Source organism: Rhinolophus ferrumequinum, chromosome 10 (genome assembly GCF_004115265.2).
Source record: "Rhinolophus ferrumequinum isolate MPI-CBG mRhiFer1 chromosome 10, mRhiFer1_v1.p, whole genome shotgun sequence".
Taxonomy (NCBI): Eukaryota; Metazoa; Chordata; class Mammalia; order Chiroptera; family Rhinolophidae; genus Rhinolophus; species Rhinolophus ferrumequinum.
In genome coordinates this window covers 77879084-77899529 of record NC_046293.1, presented here as the reverse complement: position 1 = coordinate 77899529, position 20446 = coordinate 77879084, and the positions used below count along the sequence as shown (strand labels likewise).

Below are 20446 nucleotides of genomic sequence, written 5' to 3'. Positions count from 1 at the left end.
ATAAATAAAGTCTTTTAAAAAAATTAATGGAAATATTGCTTTCTTCATGAAAAGTAAAATTCATTAAACCCATATGCTTCTAATAAATCAGTTTTCTAAATTTTCAATATAGCATAATGTCCTATACAGAGGGAGATTAAGATTCAATTGTCATTTGGGGCACACAAAAAGAAGCTAATCATTTATATTTCTGTACATATGGCAACTTTCCCATGACTATTTTCTTTTCCCTTAATGGCTTTTCTCAGTAATATAATAATAAAATACTCTTGGTTCCATGGATGGAGATGAGTTCATTTCTTTACCAAAAACTTTTGGAAGACATGGTTGTGTGCTGAGGAAAATGCTTTATGTGATGGAAGTATTTTTGGTAACTTTGATAAATGGTTGATTCTATGTATCTTATGGTGGAAATACTAAAAATATGATTTACGTTATAAAGTATAAATGGTCTGTATGTGTTTATTAAAAGAAGTTATTGCATCAGACCTCACAAATAAAGCACAAATAAAATTGGAGTTTGGCATAAATGTTACACTAACAGAATTTTAAATTCATTAACATCTCTATAAATACTTGTTGATAGGCTGTTTATGGCTTCTTCCTTAACCAATCCAATCTGTTGTTGGAATGTTGACAGCACTGGCATGAAACCAATAATTCTCTAAGAGCCATTTGTGTGTGACAAGCAACATCCCTATTCTTTAAAAATAGATTTAAATATATATGCAATTGATCACTAAGGAAAAAATGACTTCACGGATAAAGAAGAGGATTGTTGGTACAAAAGTTTAAAAACAGAAATTTTGGGAATAGAGCCAAAACTATATGTAAGGGTGAAAGGCTAACTGCAGCACTAATCATTCCTTTACATATTTCACTGTATTTTACGGCAGAGAGGGTAAAAAAAAAAAAAAATACGAGAATGAAAAATATTTGCTAGTTCCTGACATTTGAATTGATTTTCATAATTCATCCGTTTGTGGGGTTGGGTAGTAGATAGAGTGTATGAATTACCTTTCTGAAAGCAAAGAAAAATAAAAGTGAGTTACTAAATTATACCTTTAAAAATACATGATTTTTGCAGACACACTTTTAAATATTATGGAATTGCTCAATTTAAACCAATCTCTTTGGAATAACAGAAACATCTCTTTACAAAGTGGATGTAACTGCTTATTAACCAATTATAATGTGTTCTGTATTCAACTCATGTATAATTCTACATATGTTTTGCCATTTATATTGTTCAGTTGATCTGTATCTCCTCATTAATATCTTTACAGTGGAGTATCAAACACAACATAAAGGGTGGCTCTTTGGTTTCTTCTGTGAGAGCTACATGACTCAAGAAAATCATGGGTTGGTAAAATCACACAGATATTAATGTACAAAGTATCTCCAGGTTTGATGTTAACCAGGGCTGGAACTCGGGTAAGTCAAATAGGACAAATGAGACACGTTAGGCACAAAATTTAAGGTGGTGACAAAAACACTCCATAAACAAGATAAATAATATGTGAATGTAATATTTTAAAAGCAAAACCAATGAAAGAAATCCATGATAAACAAAATATCAAAACTTTCAGTGATGGGATCAAGCTCTATTGGAGCTTGAGGAAAAAGGGAAAAATCAGTAATACCAATTCTTTGCCATGGCATTAGCAGATTTACCCATTTCTAAGTAATACTAATAAATGTCAACAGGATATTGTTTTTAAAATTGTCATTGTCTAAGATCGCTTTCTACCCTTTCCTGTAAATCTGGAATACCATTTAATTTTTCATTAGAAGAGGCCCTGGGATTGGGACATAGGAGAAATTAACTATAGAATACATTAATTCAGTTTTTAAAGAAGAGGCCTCACCTCAGGCATCTTTCTATCTGCATAGCAATTAACTTGCACATAGTAAGCTGGCTTTTTCACTTACTAGCTGTGTAATGTTGAGTAAATTATTTACCTTTTCTTGGCCTCAGTATCCTCCTCTTAAAATGTATACAGGGCGGCCGGATGGCTCTCAGTTGGTTAGAGCACAAGCTCTGAACAACAGAGTTGCTGGTTGGATTTCCACATGGGCCAGTGAGCTGGCCCTCCACAACCAGGTTGAAGACAATGAGCTGCTGCTGAGCTTCCAGACGGCTCAGTTGGTTAGAGCACAGCTCTTAACGACAAGGTTGCCGGATCAATTCTAAAGATTGAAAACAGCTACTGGACTTGGAGCTGAACTGTGCCCTCCACAACTAGATTGAAGGACAACTATTTGCAGCTGATGGGCCCTGGAGAAACACTGTTCCCCAATATTTCCCAATAAAATTTATTGTAAAAGTATGTATATAATAATATAAAATAATAGAGCACATATAATGTCTAATATATACTAATGATTTAATAACTGCAGCCACTTTGCTATTTTTTTTTAAATGAAATCAGTTCTATTATGGATAGTCTTAATGCTATCTCTACTGCTACGGGCAAACACTTACCTACCCTACGATTGAGACTACAGAGAGTCTCAACCAGACCAAGAACAAGGTTCCTGGGGTCAACTGGCAGGAGGGGAAAATTCCAGGATTAACCACCAAACTAGACAGAACAATATTCTGGGGGTCCAGGAAGTCCTCATTACCAGAATTCTAAATCCATAACAAGTACTTTTTAAATGTATTTATTTCATAATATATAAGGTTTTTTACTGTCTTTAATATAGAAAAAATAATTTCGAAAAGATAAGAAGGGTACACTGTCCTAATTGATTTGAAGTTATTTTAAATAATTTTTAGCAATTGCTCAGTAATAACCATGACAGAGGTTTCATTGACATGATTCTCTCCTGTTTCACTCTCTCAATTTAATTATTCTTGGAAAATATTCCCGTATCCAACTTAGACTCCCTCAGGGAGTGTTAATATAGTAGGTCATCCAAACACGGGCCCACCTGATAGAATAATGTCTGATGATGTAAGTCAGTTGGCTTTCAAAATAATATGGACACAGTGGCCTCATAAATTCTACTGCAACCTGTTTTTCTTTGTTTTTTCGTGTTTTGTTTTTTTTTGTTTTGTTTTGTTTTTTGGTATAGTTTTAGACTTCAAGTCCCTGACACATCTAAATATTTCTACTCTTGGGTAAAAAGACATCCTTAACTCTACTCACTCATGTAGTTATTAACTGAAGGTCAAGTATTAATAGATAGTTATACATTAATATAGAGGCTTGATGGACCAATTAAACATTTTTTTAAATATCATTGCAATCATTGCTTTTTTTTTGCAATCATTGCTTTTTATAGCTATAAAACAGGCTCATAGCACATATGTTTATCCATCCATAATGCATTTCTCATTGTCTATTCATTTTCTGCATCTGATGATTTCTTTATTTGTCAAACTTCAGAATACAGGTGTGCTTGTTACAGAGATAACATATGACACACTGAATATATATTAAAATTGCTGGTATTATAAAAAGCAATAAATAAATATAAGTAAAATCATTTTTTTTCACAATCGTGACAACATATTAGGGACTAATAAACCTGGTCCCAAATTCATTGTTTTCCATAGGTAATAACTTAAGCAAGTAAACCCCTGCTGAAGATGTAAGAGTTTTGTAAGTGAATACTGTATCAATACAGAATTTTAGTCTTTTATTATATTACCTTTAGAAAGATAGAGTTTTATTTTATGTAGCAGAACTTTATCAGTCAATGAGTCAGGGCCTCCTTTCATGGATTTCAGTTTTTAACTAAAAAGATAGGTAAAAACATTACTAATCTAACTCACACTCTAATAAAGAAATCAAGATAAGGCATTATAGGTTTCTTCTACAAAGATAATTTTTAGCTTTAAAGTATCTATATAAATATTTTTTCTTGTTTTAAATCTATTTTTTATGTTAGTATAGTTGGTACAAAATATTATATTGGTCATATTAGTTTCAGGTGTACAATATAGTGAGTCAACATTTTCATAGTTTACAATGTGATCACCCTACTATATATACATATGTGTGTGTGTTTGTGTGTGTGTGTGTGTGTATTGATTTGTGGAAGCACTTTCATATTTTTTTGGAGGAATTGGGGGGTAAGGTTTTAAGCTTGAAGGGCTCTCAATTGGGCAAGTCACCTCACTTATTAGAGACGTAGTTTTGTAATCCATAAACATTAGAAAGCAAAGCAAAATATGGAATGCTTCATAAATTTGTGTGTCATGCTTGTGCAAGGGCTATGCCAATCTCTATATCGTTCCAATTTTAGGACTGTATATGTGCTGCAAGACTAAGCACTGGAAGCTCTTTTTAATTCTATTTATTTTATCATGATATATACAACGTACACAAAAGATTGCATATATCAGGTGTTTACAATTTCACAATTTATAAATAATTACATTATAAATATATAAATAATTATAGAAATTATATAAATTGTGCATAAGTTATTCATAATAATTATATAAATAAAATATAATTAAATATTCCACGTGATCTATGAAAATTAAAAAATAATAGAACACTGCTTGCGCATCAGAAGTCCTGAGCCGAAATCTCTTACTTCTCCAAGGGGTATCCATTTGTCTGTAGTTTATAACCTTGACCCTCTTTATAATTTTTACCACTTATATATTAAATATTATAGTGCAGCTTTATTTCATTTTGAACTAGACATAAATGGAACAATTCGGTAAGGTGATTTTGTCTTCAGTTCTTCAATAGTGTTTGTGAGATTCATCTACGTTCCTGTGTATAGATCTAGTTAATTATTTATTGTTTCTATTTTCTGTATCCTACTGTATAAATGTATTAGAGTTTGTCCATTCCATTATTGTTGGACACCTGAGGTATTTCTGGTGTTTTGCTACTAAAAACAACACTGCCCTGAGTATCCTTGTACAAGAGTTTCTATAGAGCAAATATCTAGGATTATAATTGAAGATCATATGGTATGCATATATTCAACTCTACTGTAATGCCAAATTGTTTTCCAAATGTTTGTACCACATTGTATGCCAATCAGCAAAACATAAGAGTTGCATTGGTTATATATTCTCCAACACTTACTTTTCTTAGGCTTTTAGTTTTTAATTTGCAGTTTTAATTTGTGGTTTTAATTTGCATTTCTATGCTACCACGTGAGATAAAGTACTTTGTATGTTTACACGTCATTTGGATTTCTCCCTAGTTGAAATATATGTTAAAGACTCTTGTTTATTTTTTTCTATTAGGTTGTTTGTATTTTAATGATTTTTAGAAATTATATATTTTGGATACCAGACCTGTGTTGGTTATGTGTGGAAAACCTTCTCCATCTCTGTGTGTTGTTGTTTTACTACTGTTATGACATTTTCGGATTTACAGAGATTCTTAATTTTAATGTAAATATAGTTATTCACATGACCAGTACTTTTTGCATATTTTTAAAGAACCGATTTAATATCCAAGATTATGAATATATTCTTTCACATTGCCTTCTATAAGTTTTATATTTTTGCTTCTTACATTTAGGTCTTTGATGTAGCTAGAATTAATTATTTTAGTATAGATAATTGTTTAAGATTTATAGAAAAGTCTATTAATTATTCCCCAATGATTTAAAATGTAATCACTCTTATAATATCAGTTAAGCATCTATGCATGGGCCCCTATCACTAGTTGTTTTCTATACTACTTTATTCTACCCTAACTTACTCTACCCTACCCTATCCTTCAATTACTATTATCCCATCCCATCCCATCCAATTCATACTATACCATCCATACTATATAATACCATACCATACCACACTGTATTCACTGTGTCATTTACTTCAGCTCTATAATAAGTTGTGGTATTTGGCAAATTCTCACTCTTTATTCATCTTCGTTGAGTGTGTTTTGCTTATTTGTGGATTTTGACTTTCCATACAAATTTCACATTATGCTTGTCAATGTTCATTAAAAAAAAAACACCAAAAAACCTTTGACATCCTTGATATACTTTTATAACTTCCCCATAAGGTCTTGCACATCTTTTGTGAGATGCATTCTTAGGCATATGATTAAAAAATACTATCACCGGTGGCAATTTTCTTTCTTCCTGGTTGCTTGTTTATAATGTTAGGTTTAAGATTACTGTTAAGGTTTGTTATAGTCTCATTCATTTATTTTAGATTTTACTTCCCTTGCTTTTGAGGTCAAATTCAGAAATTCCTCTTTGAACCCAAGGTCCACAAGTTTAATACCTATGTTTTCTTCTATGAGGATCATAAGGCTTCACTGATATGTGGGATATAAAACTGAAAGCAACAAAGAAACAAGACAAACAAAGAAACAAAAACTCATAGACACAGACAACAGTTCAGTGGTTACCAGAGGGTAAGGGGGTTGGGGGGTGGTAGATGAGGGTAAAGGGGATCAAATATATGGTGATAGAAGGAGAACTGACTCTGGGTGGTGAACATACAATGTGATATATAGATGATGTGCTACAGAATTGTACACCTGATACCTATGTAATTTTACTAATCATTGTCACCCCAATAAATTTTCATTAGAAAAATAAAGATTACTGTTAAGGTAAGTTTTCGTAAGTTATATTTTTCTAGGAATTTTTCATTTCCTCCAAATTTTTAAAGTTATTGCCATAAAATCATTCATGATATTCTCTTGTTACCGTTTGAAATTGTGTATCATTTGTCATCCCACATAATTTTCATTCCTGATACTATTTATACTTTTTTATTTTCATGATCAGATTTTCCATCAAAATTCTTTTTAAAATTAGCTTTATTGATCCATTGTTTTACATTTTTTCTATTTCATTAACTACTGCTCTTATATTACAATATATAGTCTTTTGTTATCTGTTAATTTTTAAAATTTCATCATGATTTCTTTGACTCATGAATTTTTTAGATGTCTCTTAATTTTCAATAAAATAATGATTTCCTAGTCATCTATTTTTAATTTACAGTCATTAGCACTATATTCAGAAAACACACTACAGTATATGATTTCACTCCTGATTTAAGGCCAGTAGAAGTCAAGGTTTTGTAAATATCCTGTGTGTACTTGATGATAATGTGCATTCATTCTCTAGTTGTTGAGTGTTCTATACACATCTTTTAAGCAAATCTTATTAAATTGGTTTATCAAATCATGTCCTTACTGAGTTTTTGAGTGCTTGTTCTACAAATTACTAAGAAAGATATACTAAAATCCTCCCAGTATAGTCTGGAATTTTCAACATCTCCTTGGTACTTCTTTAATCTTTGCCTTATATTATTTTTAAAAAGCTTAATAAATAACATTTCATTTTTTAGAGCAATTTAGGTTTAAAACAAAATTAGGAGGAAGGGAGAGACATTTTTCCATATACTCTCTGCCCCCACAAAAGCAAAGCCTCCCTCATTATCAACATACTCCCCTCTTCCCACCCAGTAGTACATTTGTTATAATCTGTGAACTTACATGCAGACATCATAATCACCAAAACTCCACAGTTTATATTAGGGCTCACTCTTTTTATGGTACACTCTATGGGTTTGGACAAATGTATAATGACGTTGTATCCATCATTATGGTATCGTACAGAATAGTTTCACTGTTCTAAAAATCCTCCGTGCTCTGCCTCTTCATCCCTTCTCCCCTGTCCCAACTCTTGGTAATACTGATCTTTTTGTCTCCAGTCTTGCCTTTTTTTTAGAATGTCACATAGGATCATACAGTATGTAGCCTGTTCAGATTGGCTTCTTTCACTTAGTAATATGCATTTAAGCTTCCCCCATGTCCCTTCATGGTTTGATAGCTCATCTGTTTTTAGCGCTGAACAATATTCCATTGTCTGGGTGTGCCACAGTTTATCCATTCACCTACCAAAGGACATCTCGGTTGCTTCCAAATTTTGTCAATTATGAATGAAGCTGTTATAAACATGTGTGTGCAGGTTTTTGTATGGACATAAATTTCCAACTCATTTGGGTAAATACCAGAGTATGATTGTTGGATCATTTGGTTAGAGTATGTTTAGTTTTGTAAGAAATCTCCAAACTGCCCTCCAGAAAGGCTGTACCATTTTGCATTCCTACAAGCAAGGAATGAGAGTTCATTTGCTCCCCCTCCGCGTCAGTAATGGGTGTTGTCCGTGTTCTGCATTGAGGCCATTCTAATAGTAGGAGTGTAGTAGTATCTCACATGGTGTAACATGGATTTCCTTAATGAAGTAGGATGCGCAGAATCTTTTTATTTGCTTATTTGCCATCTGCAAATCTTCTTTGGTGAAGTGTTTGTCAAGGTCTTTGGCCCATTTTTAAAATCTGGTTGTTTGTTTTCTTCTTGTTGAGATTTAAGAATTCTTTGTATAGCTTGGATAGTAGTCCTGTATCAGATAAGTGTTTTGCAAGTATTTTCTCGAAGTCTACGGCTTGTGTTTTAGTCTCTTAACATTGTGTTCAGCAAAGAAGAAAGCCCAACTTACCAAGTATTTCTTTCAGGCATTGTGCCTTTGGTGTCATAATTAAAAAGTCAAAACCACATGCAAGGTTATCTAGATTTTCTCCAATGTTATCTTCTAGGAGTTTTATAGTTTTGCATTTTACATTTAGATCCGTGATCCATTTTGACTTAATATTTGTGAATGGTATAAGATCTGTATCTAGATTTATTTATTTATTTATTTTTGCATGTGGATGTCCACTTGCTGTAGTACCAACCATTTGATGTAAAGACTGTCTTTGTTCTGTTGTATTACCTTTGCCTCTTTGTGAAAGATCAGTTGACCATATCTGTTTGCATCTATTTCTGGGCGGTCTATTCTGTTCCACTGATCTATTATTATCTATTGTTCTGCTAATACTACACTGTAACTTTATAGCAAGTTTTGAAGTTGAGTAGTGACGGTTCTTTGTGTGTGTGTGTGTGTGTGTGTGTGTGTGTGTGTGTGTATGATTGTTTTCTGGTAACTGGTTTATTTAACCATTTATAGGTAGTATAAATACTGATATCGTTCAGTGTATATATCATCTTGTTTTGAGCTTTCTATTTTCCTGAATACACTATGTTCTTTTTCTTTACTTTTTTGGCTTTATTTTTGATTGAAAATTTCTTTTATTTCTGTTGTTTTTTTCCTACTAGTGTGGAAATAACAGTGTTTGCATATAATCATTTTAGTTTTTGCCCTGGATATCATAATGTATCTAGTTAACATAATCTAAAATTAACCAAATTTTCCCTCCTCCTATGGAATATAATAATTATAAAATATTTTAACTCAATTTAGCTTCATTTTGACTTATATACATTAATATTTAGTTGTATTTTATGACTTTTAATTTCACAAGACATATTATTGCTATTCATATTCGTTTGATTTTACCAACATATTTGTTATTTATCATTTTTTTCTATCTTCTTGCAACATGAGTTTTTCATCTGGGATTTTCTTCTGAAATGGACTGAAAGACTTAAGTAACCCTATAATTGTAGTAAATCTAACTAAAATACTATGTCCTACTTAGTTTCTGATTTTGAGTGTACAATTTGTAAAAAATTTCTCTTTATAAAATTGTTTTACTAATTTGAAAACCATATTCATAATAATAAAAAAAGCCAAACTATTTACATTGAAGTTTTCAAGGAGAAAACAAAAAAGGATAAGAAAAAAAGCAATAAGTTGTATCATTAGGTAAAAATATGCTGTTTTATAATTCTGTCATACTGCAGAAACATGTGTGGTTAAAAATTATTTTAGTTTTTTAGTGGGCATAGATAAAAAGTATGCTTTAAATAGTCACAAATTCATTCAGTCTCCAAATGTGTGAAAAAAGCTATTCTTCAGAAACTATCTTCTACAGGAAAAGTACAGAGTTAGAGAATACTGTGGTTTTTGACCAATTCATGCATAATTTTCTATGGCTACAATGTTTATTGTGCTTATTCATTCCCATAGCTTAACAACTAAATAAGTTTAGTAGACATTTAAAAATTCCTCTGAGACTAAACATGGAAAATTTTATTTCAAAATTATTCCTTATTTTCCAAAAGTTATTCACAAGAGAAAAAGAAATCCTGTGTTATTTATTACAGCTGGTATATTAAGAACATTTTAAAATGTCATTCATTTCCATATTCAGAAATATGACATTATGGGAGATTTTGTGGGGAAATATGGCCTCCTGATGAAGTAGAAACACCATCGGCTTTGGAATCAGCCAGATGTGGGTTCAAATTCATAGTTCTCTGACGTTAGCCCAAAACATTAGTTGCATTCTTCAAAACTATGGGATAATTCTATTTTTCCTTACAAGAATGTTGTGAAAACACAATGAGATATACCGAGTCCCTAGAGAGTATTCTGGTTGCTCAACAAATAGCATTCTATCTTCTCTTCCTCTGAGGCAGCTACCTCAATATATTAAGAATATTAGATATCTAATTCTCAGTATAGATATTTACTAAAGCTCCTTATCGTATTGCTTAATTACTAGCCTGAAGATAGAGAATTAGTCTTTATATATTTACTATAGTTGTAATCAGAGATACATTTAACACATGAAAATGAATTTCTTTCCTAAAAGTACCTACAATTTTCGTTTTTGTTTTTTTATGAGAAAACTGAGATTCAGAAAAGTTAAGGATTTACAGAGGATGCAATGGCTAGCTAGTGACAAACGAGAAAACATCTAAGTCTTGTACTTGTGCTCTCTTTACTATATTGCTAATACAGTGGTACCTCGGTGTTCGAACGTAATCCACGAGTTCTGAAACGTTCGAGAACAGCCGACAGCTAGGCCTCAGGATCTTGCACTCAGCGGAAGCCGTGTGACATGTTCAACTTCTGAGTCATGTTCGAAAACTGAAGCATTTACTTCCGGGTTTACGGTATTCATAAACCAAAACGTTTGTCAATGGAGACATGCGAAAACCGAGGTACCACTGTACTAAGTCAACTGGTGAGTGTAGAGTTGCCTGAAAGCACAGGTGAATACTTTCCATGTTAATTGGGGTCAAGAGCACCCACTAATATATTCTTTGGAGTTATGGAGCCAAAAGACAGAAATAGTTTCTTAAGTTTCTACAGAAAAATACCAGTACATTAGGTCATATGAGCGCTGAGTAAACCTCAGGTTTATAACATTAGGTAACATCTAAAATACAGTGTGCTCTCTTTGGACTTTAATTGCTAATGGTACAGGTAATGCATTCTAACAGTAGCCCAGGTTCACTAATCTTTTCTTCAGTTAATCTGATTTTATGTTTAGTCCATCCAGTGAGTTTGTAATATCAATTATAGTTCATTTTTTATAATTATTAATCACATTTAACTTCAAGAAGTACTATCTGGTTTTTTTCAAAGCTTCCGAATTTTACTCGTCTCTTACTGCTTCATTATATTTTCAAATCCATATTTATGTATGAAAGTATATAATGTATTATGTACTTAAAGATGCTTATGTTTTATTCTGTAGCTGATAAATCTACTACTTTCAATTCAATGGACTGATCTGTAGTTTGATTTTTGTGGGTTTTTTTTTTTTTTATTCTCACTCTCCTGGCTTTTTTCCTAAAGTGTTTAGTAATTTTGTTACTGTTTTAGCTTGTTTATGTTCTTTAGATCTACACTAATGGGAATCTTGAGAGGTGTAAATTTAAACTGTCCAACTCTGAAAGATTGTTGAGTGCTTCTGCTAGGTCCTAGAGGGCACCTTTCCACTTACCCTGTATCATTCCATTCATTGAGTAATATCAGTGCTCTCAGGAGAGTGGTGATATTCAATGTTTCCCCTCACTATTGAATCTAACTATTTCCTTTTTCTTAGCTTCTACTGTAGGTCCCCAGCCAGCCTTCTTGGAGATGAGCTACTTCACTCTCAGGAAGCATACCCTGGCTGAGGAGTCCCTTGAATTAATTATCTGTTTATCTTTTACTGGGATTTTGCTTATTTAATTTTTTTTTAAATTTAGGGTTATTTTTTAATTTTACTTTAAATTTAAGTATAGTTGGTATACAATCTTATATCGGCTATATAGTTTTAGGTGCACAACATAGTGATTTGACATTTTTATACCTTACACTGTGGTCACGCCACTAATTCTAGTAATTAGCAGTCACCGTGCAAACTTATCACAATATTATTGATTATATTTCCCTTCCACCCATCCCCCTACCTCCTCTCTTCTGGTAACCATTTCTTCAGTCTCTATTTCTATGAGTCTCTTTTTGTTTTGTTTTTGGACTGTACATATAAGTGAATATACAATATTTGTCTTTCTCTGCCTGACTTATTTCATTTAGCATAGTACCTTCTAGATCCATCCATGTTGTCACAAATGACAAAATTTCATTCTTTTTTATTGCTGCATAATATACCATTATATATATTTTCATTATCCATCTATCCATTGATAGACACCTAGATTGCTTCCATATCTTGGCTAGTGAAAATAATGCTGCAATGAACATAGGGGTGCATATATATTTTTAAATTTATGTTTTAATAACTTGATCTTTTAATCTCATAAATTTTGTGCCTGTACTTGCTTGGATTTGAGATTCTCTACCTTTTCTGTCCCTATTACTTAAGGCATCAGTTCAGAATGAGGTTTGCAAAACTAGAGAGGTACCATTGCCTTGATGAGTCTTGTTTCTTAATTATTAATATAAAATTTGGGGATTACAACAATTCCTTTGCCGTACTCTCAGAGTTGAATCATATTAAAAGATTAATGTGTAATAGGGGTGATGCTAAAATTTTCAAAGCTTTATGACATGGCACTTACCAATCAGAAAGGACACTGGCTTTGAACTGGAGCAGAGTTCTGGAGGACTCTTACTGCGAAGGCCCTTAATTCTTTGGTTACTGAATAGTATAGACTTGGGAGGGGCTTTCCACGGGAGGGGTAATGAATCCTTAATGAGTGGCATGGCTATTGTGGGGAGAGGCTCAAGGAACTACTGTTTACCAATCAGATAAGAACAGATTTCAGTCATACTTAGATATGTCAGTCTCTATCAGCTCTATTTATGTGCTCTTCAATTTTAGAGCACTATATTATTTCATAGTATCTATGTTGTTTTGATCTTGATCTTGCTGGAAAGTAACAATTGAAGGTTTTCATATAATATGTCAACTACTACCTGGCTGATGTCAACTTTTAAGCTTCCATCAATTATGAGATGTATTCTGAGTTCAGAGAGGGTAAAGTGTGAAAAAAAATGAATATCTTAAAATCAATGAAATACTAATGAAGTTATTGATATTTTTATTAGCAGACTATGTTCTATAATATGAAATGTAATTATCCGTAACAGACAATCTTGATCATTAAATTAGCTGGCCCAAAACAAGATTTATGCAACCTAATTTTTGATTGTTACTCTAATATAAATTTGATATACTTTACGTGAATTGCTTATTTATGTATTTATTGTTTATTTATTTATTGCCTACTATTGTCAGGCATTATTCTAAGGTCTAAGGATCTAACAGTGAACCAACAGTACTGAACTTCAGCAGCATATGACATAAAAACATATGATAAGCACTTAGGGCAAGTAAATCAGTCCTAGGTTCAATGGGAATAAATAAAAAGAGAATTGTTCTTTGGTAAATTCTAATCAGGAATACTGTTTTGATAATGTGCTTTGGAAGGCCTAGGAGGCTTTGCAAAATGCATGTCAGTGGCTGATAAGGGAAGTAGCCAGGAGATCAGACCCACTTCCTAAACCAGATCAGATGCACTCTTAGCTGTTTTACATACTATATTGAGTGTGGAGCAATATTTCATTTAAAGAAAGAGGTTTTCTGCTAAAATATGAAGTTTGAAAATCATTCATCTGGTGGACAAAGCATAATCAGCATGAAAATGTTTAAATTAAATTTCAACTCGATGGCCCATTTGTAATTTGACTTCAAATAACCAAACCACATCTAAATACATGACTGACAAATGATTCCAAATAATTCTGATCCTAGTTTCAGTTAGACTGAAGAAAGCTATGCAAAGTATTCTATTTGGGCTGCTATGCATGGAGCAGGCTCCATCCCATAGTGCAACTGTAAGAATTCTGGGACTACCTTGTGTTTGTTATGTGCAAGGGTATCCATGTTTTTCCCTGCTTTGGGAGGCATATAAAAAAGGAATATCACTAGAATAATTATTACAGTATGTGCTGGGAGTTGTGACATGCCCTTCACATTACACTAAGTGTTATTTAATTCTTAAAAAGCCTGAGTGATGCTCCCCATTTTTAAGGTGAGAAAATGAGAATTGAGTAGTTTGCCCTGGTGACAATGGTGAAGCTATGAGTTAAAGCTGGTAGCCTGCCTTCTCTAATCGTTACCATTATTACACTACACCATGCCACCGCTGCACATCAAGTTTCTATACCCTAGACAGGGGTAGATTGGGGAGGGAGGGAAGGAGGGAGTGAGGAACACAGTGTTTTCTTTGAAGCAGGAAAAGTTATACACATACAAAATCATTAGATATATACACTTTAAAAATGCACTATAACAATAAAGCCCGCTTGAAGATAAATGAGCATTTATTCTAAAAACTAATGAATCACACAGATTCCTCCTTACCTGAAAAAAGACATTTTTTGTGTATTTCACTAGCTGTGAAATACTACTATTAAAGTACTCCGACAGATGTATAGACACAAAATAACATAGTTTTACACCCTGGCAGAATAGACAGCATGTGTAACTCAGACTAAGGTGGCTGACAGATCTATGCAGGCGGACCAACCTTCCTGGCTAAAAACCAGGAGTCACGCTTGTTACATAGAACTCTCAAGGGTACCGTGCAATCAGAGGTCACAATCGAGGCAACAGAAGCAATGTCACCATATCAGAGAATGGGCCAATTCAAATCTGGTCCCTGACAGTCACTGAGGTCAAGGCTTGCGGCAAATAATTGTGTTAAACAGGAATATTCCCTGCACACTTTTAGAATTGTCATCTGAACAAACAAGTCCAGGTCATCTGTAGGTTAAATCTGAATTCTTTATACTGGTACTTAGTGCTTACTTTCTAGTCTTAATTCCTTACAGTTTTTAAACTTACAACTGCAATTTTCTTTTGATCATGTAAATGTTCAATATTTTTTTTGTTTTCTGACCTTAACAACAAACCTTCATTTAAATGCATGCATTTGTCGTTCAACAAACCCTATCGCTTTTAGTTGCTTATTTTATGATTCTTTAGAATGTGTGAGATCAAAACTGAGAATTTATATTGTTTGATAAATTATATGATCCCTGTGGGAAGTGTAAATCTCAGCTTAGTTAAACAGCCCAAATTAAGTGTCAATGTCAGGGACTTTTCTCAATATTTACTTTTTAAAATCATATTTTTAAGTTTAGTTCTATTTTTATTTCGTAAATTTGGTAATTGTATAAGGAGAAAGAGTATCAAACGTATGTTAAACATTAAAACTGTTATTTTAAGGAAACACTTCTTGACCTCATTAAAATAATTAACGTTTCATAACATTATATTTCACATCCAAATTATGGAAAAGCCAAAAAAATTATCAAAATAAACTATAGTCAATTACATTTTCAGATCAGCAAAATGCACTTGTAAGAGTCTTCCTTCCCCTAATCCAATTGCCAAAGGCATTTTAGCCGCTCAAATAGGTGGTTAGAAACATTCCTTTCATACTTTTTGAAATGTATAGGAGTTTTTTTGTTGATGTGTTGTTATTCTTTTATGAGTTTAGCCTTTCTGTAGCTATAAATACTAATAAAGACAGATTACATTCACACACACACAAATTCACATATACACGTACATATATAAATGGAGTCAATTTTAAAATCACTGTTCTCAAACTATTTTGGTGAGTTATTGAAATAGCATTATTTATAATTTATTTACTTATTTATCTTATTATCTGAATTACCTTAAAGGAAGAGAAATGAGGAATTTTCTTTAAGTTAATCTTTTAGAGACACTTGGTGATTATCCATCATAACGGGCAATAAAATCGGTGATTTTGGTAGTTTTAAACATGATGAGCAAATAGAAGACATTACATTTCATTTTGATTCTTTCATATTTAAAATACACAATTCCACTTTAAAAAGAAGAATTTTAGTCAAACTGTCATCTATTTCTTTAATTCTACGGCATTTGACTTGTTTCTAAAATTATCTGAGTTTCACACTCTAAGACCTGGGTCACAACCTTATTTAGGGACAGGAAATAGTTATCAGGTCACTGAGTGGTCAAATGAAAAAGGATTTGAAATGCTTCAGCACTTAGAACTCTATTCATTGAAATGATTGACTCCTATGTTGTTTAAAGGTTGAACTTTCTTTACTGGAATAAGTCAGTTTATGCCTATATAATTACAGCAATTTAAAAAAAATTCACAGAGTATAAACAGATTATAAGTGAACAGCTTTCTATATCTACAAAAAAGAACATTCTTTAGGATATGCACAGATATTTTAATTAACAACTTTTCTAAGTCCAAGACTAATATAACTCCCTTGGCAATTGGATGCAATAAAATTGGGGTAAAAGCAAAGGGAACTTAAAAGTTATTTCTCTATGCTATTTTTTTCTTCTAAAGTAGACTTAAAGCTTGCTATGCTAGTTTAGCAGCACATTTTACTATTATATGGATAAAAGCATATAATTATTCCTTTGTAATAATGATTAACCCTAACCCATGATAGTTTTTTCCCCCCGTTTTTATATTCACCTTACATTACTTCAAGTGAATACAATCTATCTTTGATGATGGTAATAGGTAAAATAGGGGGAAGTTGGGGCAAAATGAGTAAATCTTTCATTTGCGCCATTTAGCATTAGATTAATTTCCCTAGAGTACATGATCATTACTGGAAATCAAAATTATCATTTTGCACAGTTTTCAAGGCATGCGGTGTCAGGGATTTTACACAAAGGGAAGCAGAAGACTGGAAAAAATATTTTAAAAACATAATGAACAGTGATAGAAGAGAATTAAGGCAAAGTATTGTTGGAATAGCTCACTTTCCAATGTTCGCAAAGCCTCAGGATAGGACATTATGAAAATTGCACCAAATAAAGGTGTCCTATATTTACATAACTGTTCTATATCATCACGAAAAGGTAAGAAATAGATGTTTTATTCCACAAATGTTAAAGGAAGCTATCCTATCACTGATGGACAGAAGTTGGAAAATTAGGCACAGATTTTATTTTTAAGTTTTATTTTATAATAAGAAACTGGGCCATTAAAACTGTGTAACCAAAGCTGGAGTGCGTGCACTGGAAGGCCCCTGCAGTCTTTTACAAGTTTTCTGAGGCCTTGGTTGTGAACTGGGTTTGCACTCTGCCAGCAGAGCAGCTCTGACCCATGGAGAGCACTCCTTCAGATCAACACTGCCTCGGGCCTTTCTGCTTTCTCCAAGAAGTCTTACATTTCAGGCATCAAGTTGAATTTCTTCTGGAGATGATTAACCCAAACCCATGACAGATTTTTTCCAAGATATCCAACCCCTTATGTTTATTTTATCCTGGCTCTTTTTTGGATATACTGGACACAAGTAACTTACTCATTTTACATGTTAAAGGGTTGGTGAAGAGCCATTAATTCCCTTAAAAAATGAGAAAATATTTCAATGTGCCGGTCTCTATTGTGTGAGCTAATATTAACTATATGATTTCAAATTTTAAGAAAGATGTTTCTCCTCTAGTACAGAATTTTTTCAAGCATTTCATCACATTTCAAGATAGGGATCTTAGACTTTTTGGGAAATGCATTCTTGTGGTGTATTAAAAATCACAATGTTAGAAGGATCAGTTACTGTTTCCAAAAGCCCAGTTTGTAGGGGGTTTCCACTAACTTAAAGCTTGGCACACACAATTTTAGTTAATAGTCAAATAAAAATACATAAAAGAGCCTATTCTCCTTCTTTTATACCAACGCTGTTATTGTTTTTATTGCTACAACATTTTCTTCTTATCATGGATGAGATGAGCTGTAGAAACATAATTCAGGTGCTCTTCCATCCTTCACAAAGTAAAATATTTCAAACTCAGAGGTGATTGGATGACTTTTTTGGAGATAACTATTAGTATTTTTTGAATATGAACATTATTTTCTTCTCTGAAGGAACAGTGCAAAAGGGTAAGATTTTTATAGACATTTTTGAAGAATATATTCAATTCTCTTAGGATCTAAGGTTCCAAATGCAATGAAAGTTTTATTACGAACATTCAAGTTATTTAAGAATTTTTTTTCAAATATAAAAATACTCAAATATATAAATTACTAACACAGAGCCATAAAAAAGTTTACTCAGTAATATATTTGGATATTTGCTCTTCTAAAATTAACAGAAATACACCAAAGGAAAAACGTAAAATTAAATTTAAGGGACATTTTAAATGTAAAGTCTGGGTTTCAATACAGTGTCTGATAAGACAAGCAGTTTAAGGGAAAATGTATGAATTCCAATTTAACGTTGTATTGCCAAGAATAAGAAATAATTTCCTCAGATGGAAGTCTGTGCATATGCATGTGCAGATAAGTATATGACAATGGAAATGAGCACATGAGATTGGAAAGCAGCTTCAAGGAATGCACCACTACAAACACAATTACATTTGAACATAAGCATGTCATTTATCACTGACAATTCTGAGAAGCTTGCAACTTTGAGTTGGATGTAAACTTTGAATTTAGCATTTGGGTGATGATAAAATATTGACTCTATGGTAAATGGTTTAATTTCTTAAAATTAAGTCAAAATAGCACTACTACTAATAATTCATTTAACTAACTTGCATATAGTATTTGATATAATCGTTTTGCTCTAAATAGGAAAACTCATATACAAGTTAAGGTCACTAGTGCAAAGAATCATAGGATATATTTTAGAAAACGTCAACGGATAATTTTATTTCTATATAATATTGACAAACACTGCAAATTGTTAAAAAAATAAATTCTAGAATCACAAGAATTTTAGAGAATTATTATTTTTTTATTTTATTAAATGTATTGGGGTGACATTGGTTAGTAAAATCATATAGGTTTCAAGTGTACATTTCTATAATATGTCATCAATTCGCTGCTCTACCTCAGAAATTTTGGAAGTTTTAGTTTTTTTCTCCCCATTCTTGAATGCAAAATAAATTTTATCTTATAAAACGTATCAATATCTGAATCAAAATATTTTATCTCTAAGTAGGAGATAAAAACTAAGTTAATTTTTATAATTAGATTTTTTACTGGAATGTTTAAAAGTATCAGTTTCTTCTTTAATTCATGCTTCAATGGACTACCTAGGTTCAAGACCTTATACAGAGTGAAGAAAAGAAATGACAAGGGATAGCATATACACTGGGGGTGGTAGGTTAATGCCAGAAGTGTGACTAATTGATTGATTGACATCACTTTTAGAAATCTGGATTGAAGCTATTAATACCATCAAATTTGTCCAGCTAAAACTTATTTATTTATTTAGTTTACGTTTTTATTTTATTTTTTAATTAAATTTACTTGGGTGGCATTGGTTAGCAAAATTATATAGATTTGAAGGATATAATTCTACAATACATCATCTATATATTGCATTGTATGTTCACCACCCAGAGTCAGTTCTCCTTCCATCACCACATATTTGACCCCCTTTACCCTCTTCTACCACTCCCTTACCATTTGGTAACCACTAAATTATTGTCTGTATCTATGAGTTTTTGCTTGTTTGTTTTGTTCATTTGCTGCTTTCAGTTTTATATCCCACATATGCGTAAAATCGTATGGTTCTCTATAATTTTTCTGTGTGACATATTTCTCTTAGCATGGTAATCTCAAGATCCATTCATGTTGTCGCAAATGGCAGTGTTTCATCTTTTCTTATGGATGAGTAATATTCCATTGTATATATGTACTGAATCTCTATCTAATCGAAGATACTTTGGTTGTTTCCCCGTCTTGGCCACCATGAATAATGATGCAACGAAAGTAAGGGTACATATAACTTTACCAATAAATGTTTTCAGATTTTTTGGTAGACACCCAGAAGAGAGTTTGATATAATCTTTCTGTAATTCTATTTTTAATTTATTGAGGAACCTGCATAGTGACTACAAATTTACATTCCCTCCAGAAGTTCATGAGGGTTCCTTTCCCACCCCACCCCAACCTCTCCAACTCTTATTATTACTTTTCTTGTTGATAATAGCCATTCTAACAGGAGTGAGGTCGTCTCTCATTGTGGTTTTGATTTGCATTTCCCTCATAGATACTGAAGTTGAGTATTTTTTCATATATCTTGTATGTCCTCTTGGGAGAAATGTCTGTTCAGTTCCTCTGTCCATTTTTAAATTGGATTATTTTTGTTGTTGTTCTTGTTGTTGTGAGCTGTATGAGTTCTTTATATATTTTTATGTTAATCCCTTATGTGAGGTTTTTTTTGCAAATATCTTCTCCTATTCAGTTGGTTGCTTCTTTGTTTTGTT

General features: G+C 32.4%; 1 protein-coding gene and 1 non-coding gene across 3 annotated transcripts in view; both read right to left on the bottom strand.

Moving 5' to 3' along the window:
* Positions 1 to 20446, bottom strand: part of LRRIQ1 (leucine rich repeats and IQ motif containing 1) — a 185824-nt gene that overhangs the window by 37653 nt on the left and 127725 nt on the right. The gene's annotated exons all lie outside the window — the stretch shown is intronic.
* LOC117029550 (U6 spliceosomal RNA) lies at positions 4178 to 4286 on the bottom strand. The gene has a single exon (XR_004424284.1). It is a non-coding gene; the product is annotated as a U6 spliceosomal RNA (small nuclear RNA).